We start from the raw sequence: 9,888 nt of genomic DNA on the forward strand, positions 1-9,888 counted from the left end.
GCCCCCGCGCCGGGCGGACCCGGCCAAAGCCCCAGGCCGAGCCAGGGCAGGCGTGGGCAGGGAGCGGCAGCGCGAGGGCGGTCCTCGCCCCCGGCCCCCCGCGGCTGTTTTTCAGGTTTTCAGCTGAAAAACTCAACCTCGTTTCCGAACACCCTGCGCACCTACTAAGTGCCCAGCAGGCCCTGAGCAGGTGCGAAGGGGTCATCCCTGCCCTCCCCGGCTCAGCGTGGGAGAGAGACGGCCCCGCCGTGACTCAGCCCGGGCGTGCAGTGCTGAGTGCCAACATGGGAGTTTAAACAAAGGGCACCTAGGACACAGGCTAGCCCGATCTGAGAGAAAACCAGGGAAGTTTTTTCTTAGTACTGGAAGCCAAGGAGAAAAAGAGTTCAACGGGACGAGTTAAGAACAGGAAAATGGGGGAAATGCAGATAGTGAATATAAAGGTCTGGTTTGAGGACATTTTAGGAAGTCCGTCATTAATTTTTTTTTAATATACCACTTGGTTTAGTGGTATATTTAAAAAAAAAAAAGTAATTATCCGCTTCAGCCCTTGGGTTACTGCCTTGTAGCCCAGGGGTCAGACCACAGGACCCGGCTCCAGATGGGTGAGGTTTTTGAGCCCAGGGCAAATGACTAAAGTCCTCTGGGCCTGGTTTGTAACTTTGTGTCTCCTTTGTAACAGGGCTTCCTGGGGTTGAGAGCAGAAAGTTTGGAAGGGCGCTTGGCACCAGTCCCTGGCCTGGTGTGTCAGCTGTTAGCGCTCCTACACAGCCGGGATGAGGGATGTTCACCAGACAGAAAGTCAATCCTGGCCTTTGTCCAGTGATTTCAGGATCTGTTGTAACCGCACCAGGCACCCTCTGAAAGGACCACTGTCTTCCTGCATTTCTGAATTTCATGGGTTCAGCTCCTAATTATTGACCCAGGCACCATGGAACTAGAGAAGGAAGTCATGATCTCTGTGGCTATAAAGCTCAAGGTCTGGGGCCAGCTGGCGGCATGGTATGGTTAGGACAACTGCATTCCACACGGCTGATTGTGTGGTTCGAATCCCAGACCTGGCAGCTTGAAAAAAATACACCACATGCTTGTGTGTGTGTGTGTCTGCGCCCAAAATCCTGTAAAGAGAGAGTGATGGTGGAGAAGTGATTATGCCATGACCATGCCCCTGAGGGCTGCTTTCTCACTTCCCTCCTTCCTCCCCCTTCCCGGCTAGGGCATGGGCCTGCCGGCAAACTAAAAAAGAATAAATAATAATAAATTGAACAGCTTTAAAAAATTACTTTGTGGGGGCCAGCAGGTAGCTGGACTCCCACATGTCTGACCATGGTTCAAGCCCCGGATCTGATGGCTTGAAAATCACACTGGGCAAGTGTATGCATGCCCAGAATCCCAGGAGAATGGAGGAGAAGGAATTGTGGTATGGCCACCCCCTGGGGGGAGGGAGTGATGTCTCACTGTTTCACTGTCTTTCTCTCTCTGCCAAGCACACATACCCTATGGCGAAAACTTTTACAAATCTTATCAATACTTTGTGTTAAATGTCATAAAAGAGGCGCAGTGTATATGGTGGCAGTCCAAAAGAAGGTCGTACACCATAACAGATAACTCGTTAGTCCTCCGAATTGTAATTAATTTTGTGACCATAGACATAGCTGGCAGAGGGCCAGCTCCATGGCCTACTGGTTAAGGTGCTTGGATCCTACATGACTGAGGGCTTGGTTTGAGCCTCTGACCCAGTGGCTTACAAAAATGTGTGGCGTGCCTTTGAGGCCCTGCCCAAAATCCCTGAAGGAGAGAGAAATTGCAGTGTGGTCACACCCCCTGGGGAGTGCTTTCTCCCCTCTCCTTCTCTCTGTCTCTCTTGGGTGGGCACTCACGTCCTTTGACAGAAAGAAAAGTTATTATCAAATTATTCATTTCAAGGTTAACCATTTTCCAATACCAATGTGTTCTGAATGAGCACAGCCCCTTCTGTGCTCACTCAGCGGCTCCCGGCGAGAGGCTCAGTCCCCTTTCTGGGCTTCATCTGCTCACCAGCAGGCTGAGCAGGTCAGAGCAGAGAGCCCTGAGCTCCGTGAACTCTGCCGGCTGGGATCCGCTGTCCTTGGCCTGAGCAGAGGTGCCTTTACAGTTTGGCACGTGCCCTGGGGTTGTATCCTCCGATTTCAGGGGCATTTCGGAACTTTCAGCCAAGTCTGTGGGATAAGATTTCCCAGCCAAGTGTTTTCATCTGCAATTAAAGATGTGGAAACCAAGACCCGAGGGGCAGGCATTGCAGTTCACCGTTGAGAGAGAGCAGGCCCCACGTTAGCGTCTTGGAGACCTGCCACAGGAGTGAGACCGGGTTCACCACAGCACTGCACGGCAGGCCACATCTGACAGCGTTGCTCACAAGCCAGGGGCAGGCCAGAGCAGCCAGCTAGAAACACACCACTCACCCTCTTCACCCTAACAGAGCCCCCCCGCCCCTTTAACCTGCCCACGTCCTTTCGGAAAAGAAAATGTGATCCGATGGTTAACAGGACTTTCTCCACTTAGGAAACACCTTTTCCCAACTGGCTAGAGTGTGTCCCTAGTCTGTTTACTGAATTAAGGAAACTTACGGTAGTCCGGCTAAATAAGAGTGGCAGTCTGAATTAGTGAAAATCTGAATTTTAACTATCCAGCGAGAGAAGCAGTGACTTTGGGACAGCCTGCGGCCTGATGGTTCATGCGCCTGGATCCCACATGGCCCACCCTGTGGCCCAAGTCCCAGGCCTGGTGTCTGTGTGTCTGCATGCCCAAAATCCCCAAAGGAGGAAGAAAATTACAGAGGGAGGGCGGCGTGACCATGCTTCACGGAGGTGAGGTGCCAGCGCGCTCTCCCTCTGTCTCCTGGCAAGTACACATGCCCTTTCACACATTTTTAAAGAAGGAAGAAAAGAAGTAGCTTTGCCCATACTGCAGTGATTCGGAATTCACGGATTACAAAAGCATTTGCTTTCAGGAAACTAATCTGTGAAAGGCATTCACAGAATGTATCCTTGGGGGGGCCAGAGGATGGCGCAGCAGTGCAGTGTGAAGCTCTGCAAGGCAGCCACACAGGGAAGGGTCTAGGTTCAAGGCCAGAGACCTTCCAGGATATGCCAGGCTGATGCTTATCCATAACCTGGGCCCCACTGAAGGCTGGGAATGAATTGCCGCATCGGGACCCTGGTGGGCAGTGGTCTCTCTCTCTCTCTCTCTGTGTCTCTCTATCTGTCTCATTCAAGGAAGAAAGAAAGAAATAAACCTAAACCATAAGAGCAATGGATGGGACCAGTAGTTGGCGCAATAGCCATGTTGCTGGACTCCCATGTCGTCAACCACGGTTCGAGTTCTGGACCCGGTGGCTTCTTCTCCATTTCTACACCCTGTTGGGATTTGGGGCCTACATGCATGTGTGCCTAGCATAGTTTTGAACCCATGAAGGCTGGGTTTTGAGCCAGATGGGGTTCAGCTGTCTCACCCACCAGAACACGGAACAACCCTACCTCCTGTCTCTCCGTGCATTTTCTGACAACAGAAAAGAGAAGAGAACGTCTTCTCAGTGGCCAGACAGTGGCACGGGGTGAAATGCCAGGCTCTGTGAAGCTGGCCCAAGAGAGGTTCCGGGTTCGTGTCTGGAAAGTCTCTGGGGACCCTTGGCACGTACTATGATCTGGCTGACAAGCTAGGCGTGGAGTGCAGCTCGAGACCCTGTTGGAGGGCTGTCTCTGCCTCTTTTTCTCCCTCTGTCTCTCCTGGAAGAAATACATAAACTTAAAAAAAGAATAATCTTGGGGCCAGTGGGTAGGATAGTGTTTGAAGTGCAGGAATCTCTCATGACCGACTGCAGTTCTAGTCCCAGACCTTATAGCTTGTTTGCTTTCTCTCTCTCTCTCTCTCTCATGCCCTATAGAAAATTTTAAGATAATAATAATAAATTAAATTAAATAAATCATTATTTTTAAAAAGTAATCTGAATTGCTACTAACAGTATTTTTCTTAAGAAAGTATTCTCAGGGGCCGGCAGGTAGCCTGGCAGTTGAGGCACTGCCAGTCCCGTTGGCCAGGACTCCCACGTGGCCAACAGTGGTTAGAGTCCCAGGCCTGGCAGCTTGCTTTCTCACTTCCTCTCTTTTTCTCTCCATGTCTCTCTCTGGTCAAACTGAATAATAATACATAAATAAAATAAAATAAATAATTCTTTTTAAAAAGTATTCTCTTAAGCAGGCTCTTGCCAATATTATTTATACTAAAAATCTTTTACAATAAGAGGAGTCATAATCGCAGCCCAAGGAAATAACTAGAATCTAAATTGTTAATAATTTAGATTTACAGCAACTATTCTTTCCATATCTGAATGTTTCTAGCTCTGAATTAACTTTAGTCAGTCAGGGCTCAATACATTCCTCCCCTCTTAGAATTGCAAGTATGACTTAACAATAGCCATGCTATTTAAGGAAATACTATTTATTTCTTAAGTATTTTCACAAATGTGATCTGTTTTCATCTTTGGCTAACTTTACTAATTGGGTTGTCGATGAGAGACATGAAATTTATAAATCTAGCTTATGAAAAGCTTCAGCCAGAGAAAAACTGAAGTCCCAGACCTGGTGGCTTGCATCTAAAGCAGTTTGCTTTCTCATTTTGTCTCTCTCTGGTGAGTGCACATACCCAATTTTAGAAAGAATAATAATAATAAAAATAATAAGTAACATAGAATTTTGATGTCAAGCAATTAAATGCCTTAAGATATAGCAGCCAGTTTTTAAGTAGATGTCAAGCTGAATTCTACTTAAATGTGAAAGGGGATCTAGTTGGATTACCACCTGGCCCCTTTACACTCTGGAAGAGCCATCCTGCTGCCTCTCCTCCCTCCTCACCCCAAATGCCTGCATTGCAGCACTCTTCTCTGGTCCCCACCCATACAGCCAGACTCACTGGGCTTTGCTCTGCTGACCTGCTCTGGCCAGGGCAAGTCAGTGAAGAGCCACATGGCCACGTTTCTGGCCCTTCTGTGGTCAGCATTAGTGAGGTTTTGACAATTCTCCAACCTGTTTTGAAATTCTCTCCTTCCTTACCTCCCCAGCTCCCTCTCCCCATAGGATCCCCTCCCCACCCCAGTTCCTCCAGGAGTAAGAGAGAGCACCGTCATAAAAGTCATACAATCTTAAGTCAAGGACTATTTGAATAATCGCAGCTCGTTTGCTGGAATGCTGTTCCCACCCTTGCTTTGCTGCCATGAGACTTTTATAAATAAAATCTCTCTGGGACTGGGAACTGCAGGTGCCTTCCTTCTGCCTCTCAAGTGGCACAGAACTGCAATCAACAATGTTTTTTCTTCGATTTGCCAGAGGGTGTGTGTGTACTCTCCGAAGAGGGAGAATGTGAGAGAGAGAAAGCACCCCCTAACGGGGCATGATCGCACCACAATGTCTTCTACATTTCTCCATCCCATCAGGATTTAGGGCATGCACACACATGTGCCCAGCAGTTTTCAGGACACTGGGGCTGAGAGTCAAACTATGGTAGATTCAATCCCAAACTAAGCGTGGGATCCCAGTACTTAACTATTTCACTACAGGGCTCTTCCACAAAAGTAAACTTTTAGACATAAAGAATAATAATCCTCAGTACAAATGAATTATCAGAAATTTTTCAGAATCAAAAGTTACGTAGAGGGAACCAGCAGTTAGCGTAATGGCTATGTCGCTGGACTCCCACGTAGTCGACCGCAGTTCATGTCCCGGACCCGGTGGCTTAAAACTCACGCCGGGCGCGTGTGCGTGCGTGCCCAAGATCCAGAGAGGAGAATGGAGGAGAAGGGATTGCGGCGTGACCATCCCCCCTGGGGGGTGATTTCTCGCTTTCTGTCTCTATGTCTCTCTCTGTCTGTCTGGCGAGCGCACGCGACCTACAGTGAAAATCTCTCTCAAAAAAAAAAAAAAAAATTACGTAAAAAGAAGGGAGAAATAAACACTCTACCTTAAGAAGTAAGAAAAGTATTGGATGTTGTGGGCCAGCCGATGGCACCGAGGTTAAGGTGGCTGCATCCCACATGGCCAACTAAGCCAGGCCCAGCAATTTGAAAAATATGCCAAACACGTATGTATATATACCCCAAATCGCAAGAGGAGAATGGAGGAGGAGGAATCGCAGCATGGCCGCACCCCTGGGGTGGGAGGTGGTGATTTCTCGCTTTCTCTCTCCCTCTTTGTCTCTCTCTCTTTCTCTCTCTCTCTCTCTCCTGCAAGCACACACTCCCTATAGCAAAAACAAAAGCAAGAACAATGGAAGAAAAAGATCAGATTTTGAAGGTGCTGCTAATATTTGTGAGACTGGTTTGAAAGGGGGTTGTCGGTTAATAGGTGAATGAGTCACCCTGCGACCCAGAGAACCCGGGGATATAAACACATACAGTGTAACAAGCGATTCCAAAGCACCAGCTGTGGGTGAGGCCACACCTGAAAGCCACAAATGCCTGTGACTGCAACAAGATCCGTGCAGTCGCCGTGAGCCAGTACTCCCTAGCCACCAAGCAGTCGCCTTTCCAGACACAGTTCCTTAGGACTTTTCTCTGTCTCTGACGTGTTTTGCGTGCCAGTTTTGTGGTGGATTAAAATAAGCACTTATTACCTGAAGGGTTTCTTTTTCTTTTTTTCTTCTTTTCTTTGTTTTTCACCTGCCAGAGGGTGTGTGTGCTTGCCAGAGAGAGAGAAAGATGGGGAGAAGGGGCAGGTACCCCCATTGCGGCGTGGTCGTGCTACCAGCCCTTGTCCACCGTCTCTCCGTCCTGTTGGGATTGGGGGCACACATATGCACCTGGCTTGTTTCCCAAGCCAGTGGGGCCAGGCTTTGAGCCACGGTTGGCCACGTGGGCTCTGGCTCCCTCACCCACTAGGCCACAGAGCCAGCTCTACCTGAGGGGGTTCTTTTAGAGCGACACGGCAACTTTCCAGTGTTCTTACAGCTCAGGATGCACCCGCAGTGACGGGCCCCCCACACCAGTCAGGTCACTGACCCACAAGACGGCTCCAGGAGGTGCTGGCTCGTCATCCATTCACCGTGGAAGAGAGCGCCAGGCACCGAGTTTCTGCAACAGCGAGACAGGCAGGGCCAGGGCGCTCACGAAGCTCACATTCCACGGTGGGAAAAGAATAAATACGGACGGGAGAATGTCGACTCATGGTAAAAGTGAAGAAACTGAAATCGGATGATGTGAGGCTGGGCAGTGGGACCTCAGTAAAACTCGAAGCTCTGCACGGCCGAGCCACGTGGGAAGGTTGCCAGTTCAGGTCTCAAAACTTCCCTGAGTACACTGGGTCCATGTGCGCCCTTGGTCCGGGACTGGCTGAGGAGCGCTCACTCTCACTCTCTCACTTGATCCCTCGCATGTGGAAGGGATGAATAAGTAAACTTAAATAAACAAATAGGATGATGTGCTAGAAGGGGACAGAAGCGGGGGCTGGGGTCTAATTTTGGATGGAGGGACCGGGTAGGCCTCACTGAGGAGGTGACTCCGAAAGTCACAAAGGCCAGAAAAACAAGGAGAGCCCAACCCGAGTTTGAAGGACGGGTCAGTGAGCTGGAAACTGCTACCTGGTTGCCGGGGCAGTGTTTTTACATGGCTGGTCCTCAGGGCCAGAGAGAACCGTGTCACTCGCTGCTCGTTCGTGATCCTTTAACTACTAAAAACTTCTCTACAGTTTGCAAAGCACTTTAAATATTCGAAGTAGAATATAATTAGAGAGAGCTAATGTAATGGTCTTTGGTGGGCCAGAGGTGGCATGGTAATTAAAGCGCTGGACTTTTACATGACCAACTGCAATTTGAATCCCAGACCTGGTGGTTTGATGGGCATGTACGTGTGTGCCCAAAATCCTGAGAGGAGAATGGAGGAAAAGGGATTGTGGTGTGGCCATCCCTCCTGCGGGTGATTTCTCACTTTCCCTCTCTGTCTCTCTCTGGTGAGCACATGTGTCCTATGACAAAAAAAAAAAGACAAGCAAGCAGGAGTTCCTCAAGCTCATTCTGTCCCTTGGTTTTTGGCATTGCTTTAGAGAAGGCTGAGCTAAATAGCAAGGATGGCAAAACCTAAAAAAAGAAGAGAAAAGAAAAGAAATGGTCTATGGCACTAGTTGGTTTTGCATTCATTTTTTTTTTAAAGAATGATTTATTTATTTAATTCCATTTGTTATTATCATTTTTTAAAATTTGACCAGAGAGAGAGAAAGGGAAAGTGAGAAAGCAAGCTGCCAGGTCCAGGATTCGAACCATGGTCAGCCATGTGGGAATCAGCCAACCTTCTGCTTTGTGCATGAGGCGGGCTGGAAACCATGGCAGATATAGGGACAAATAAATGCAGAAGGCCCTCAAGGAGATCTCCGTCTAGTGGGGAGCATAGTATGTTAGTCACATAGGACGGCCAGCCCTGCAGCACAGCTGTTAACGGGGTCAGATCTCACATGGCCAACTGTGGTTTGAGTCCCAGCCCCAGCTCTTTAAGACATAGCAGGTGCGCATGTGTGCATGCCTAGAGTCTTGATGGGATGGAAAAATGCAAGGAAAGGATCGCTGCGTGACCACACCCCGCTGCAGGTGCTCTCCCTCTCCGTCTCTCCTCCGACGAGTGCACACGCCCTCTGGCAGTGAACACACACTCACGCTCAGTGGGAGAAGTGCACAGCTCAAGAGCCCACCTAGATCCGGTGAAGGCCATGCCAGAACCAGAACTCTGGACTCCAGACTTCCAGTCTGGGGCTTTTCTCTTACTTTCTTTTATTTCAAATCTCTTAGTTTTGTATTTACTGTCACTTCCACTTGGACAAAGTCCCTGTCACCGGTTACCCTCAAAGTCCATTTGGTGAACAAACAGCCGGCAGGTCTCAGTATAGACTGTCCTGCCTCCGAAGCCTTGCCTGAGCCTGACCCACCCCCCCTGACTTCCGTGTGCTCCCTCTGTTGTGCTGCCATTCGTAGTCCCCCATCAGACCACTTCTCCCACAGGCTGGGAGCTGTCCTTCGTGGTCACCCCACACTCTGGAGCCTGTTACAATGCCTGGCACACAGCAGAGGCTTCAGTAAAGTTCCCTTTAGCAAAGAGGCAAATTGTCAAATGTACGAGCAAGCTGTTTAAAAAAAAAAGTTTACTTATTGAGAGAGAGAGAGAGAAGGAGGGAGAAAGAGGTAGCCTCAACAGGGTCTTGCCCCCTGCAGTCCTTCCCCTTCTCCCAGCCAGCGAGGATCGTGAGTGTTCAGGTCGACCCGCCGCTGTGGCCCCCGTGTCACAGAGCAGGCTACCACCTGCACACGGTGGCCGGCCGAGCATGCTGCCTGGGTCTTTGCTTTGCTTTCCTCCTTTCTGGCCTCCTGCTTCTAGTTCTCACCTGCCGGCCCTCCTCAGACCCCAGTGAACCCGCCCGCCTTAGCAAGACCGTCTTCCGAGCAGCGCCCAGGAGAGCCCACCGTCATACTGCACGGGTCCACCATCCCGTCTGAAGCCTTCGGGTTCAGTGCCCTGACCCAGCCCCCCTACCCCCATCCCATCACAAAGGACTGAGAAGTCCTCTCTGCGAGCCTGTGAGTAAGCCAGGTCAGCCCCGCAGAGCCGCCCTTCCTTCACGGTTCCTGGGGTGCCCGGGACTGAGTGCTCCTCACCAGCGCGGGACTAGGGAACACTCGCCCTGGGTAGGGAGGAGAATATGGGCATTTTTTTCTTTTCTTTTTTTTTTTTTTTCTTGTCTTTTCTTTCCTCCATTTTCCACACAATCTGTAAAGTAGTTATAGTACTTTTATATGAAAAATATTTCTATTTTAAAAAATGAGTCTTTGCCATCAGTTTTGGGGGGAAAAAATCCCTTTTCTAAACACCAGTTATGCCGA

Source organism: Tupaia chinensis, unplaced genomic scaffold, assembly GCF_000334495.1.
Source record: "Tupaia chinensis unplaced genomic scaffold, TupChi_1.0 Scaffold149658_1, whole genome shotgun sequence".
NCBI classification, from domain to species: Eukaryota; Metazoa; Chordata; class Mammalia; order Scandentia; family Tupaiidae; genus Tupaia; species Tupaia belangeri.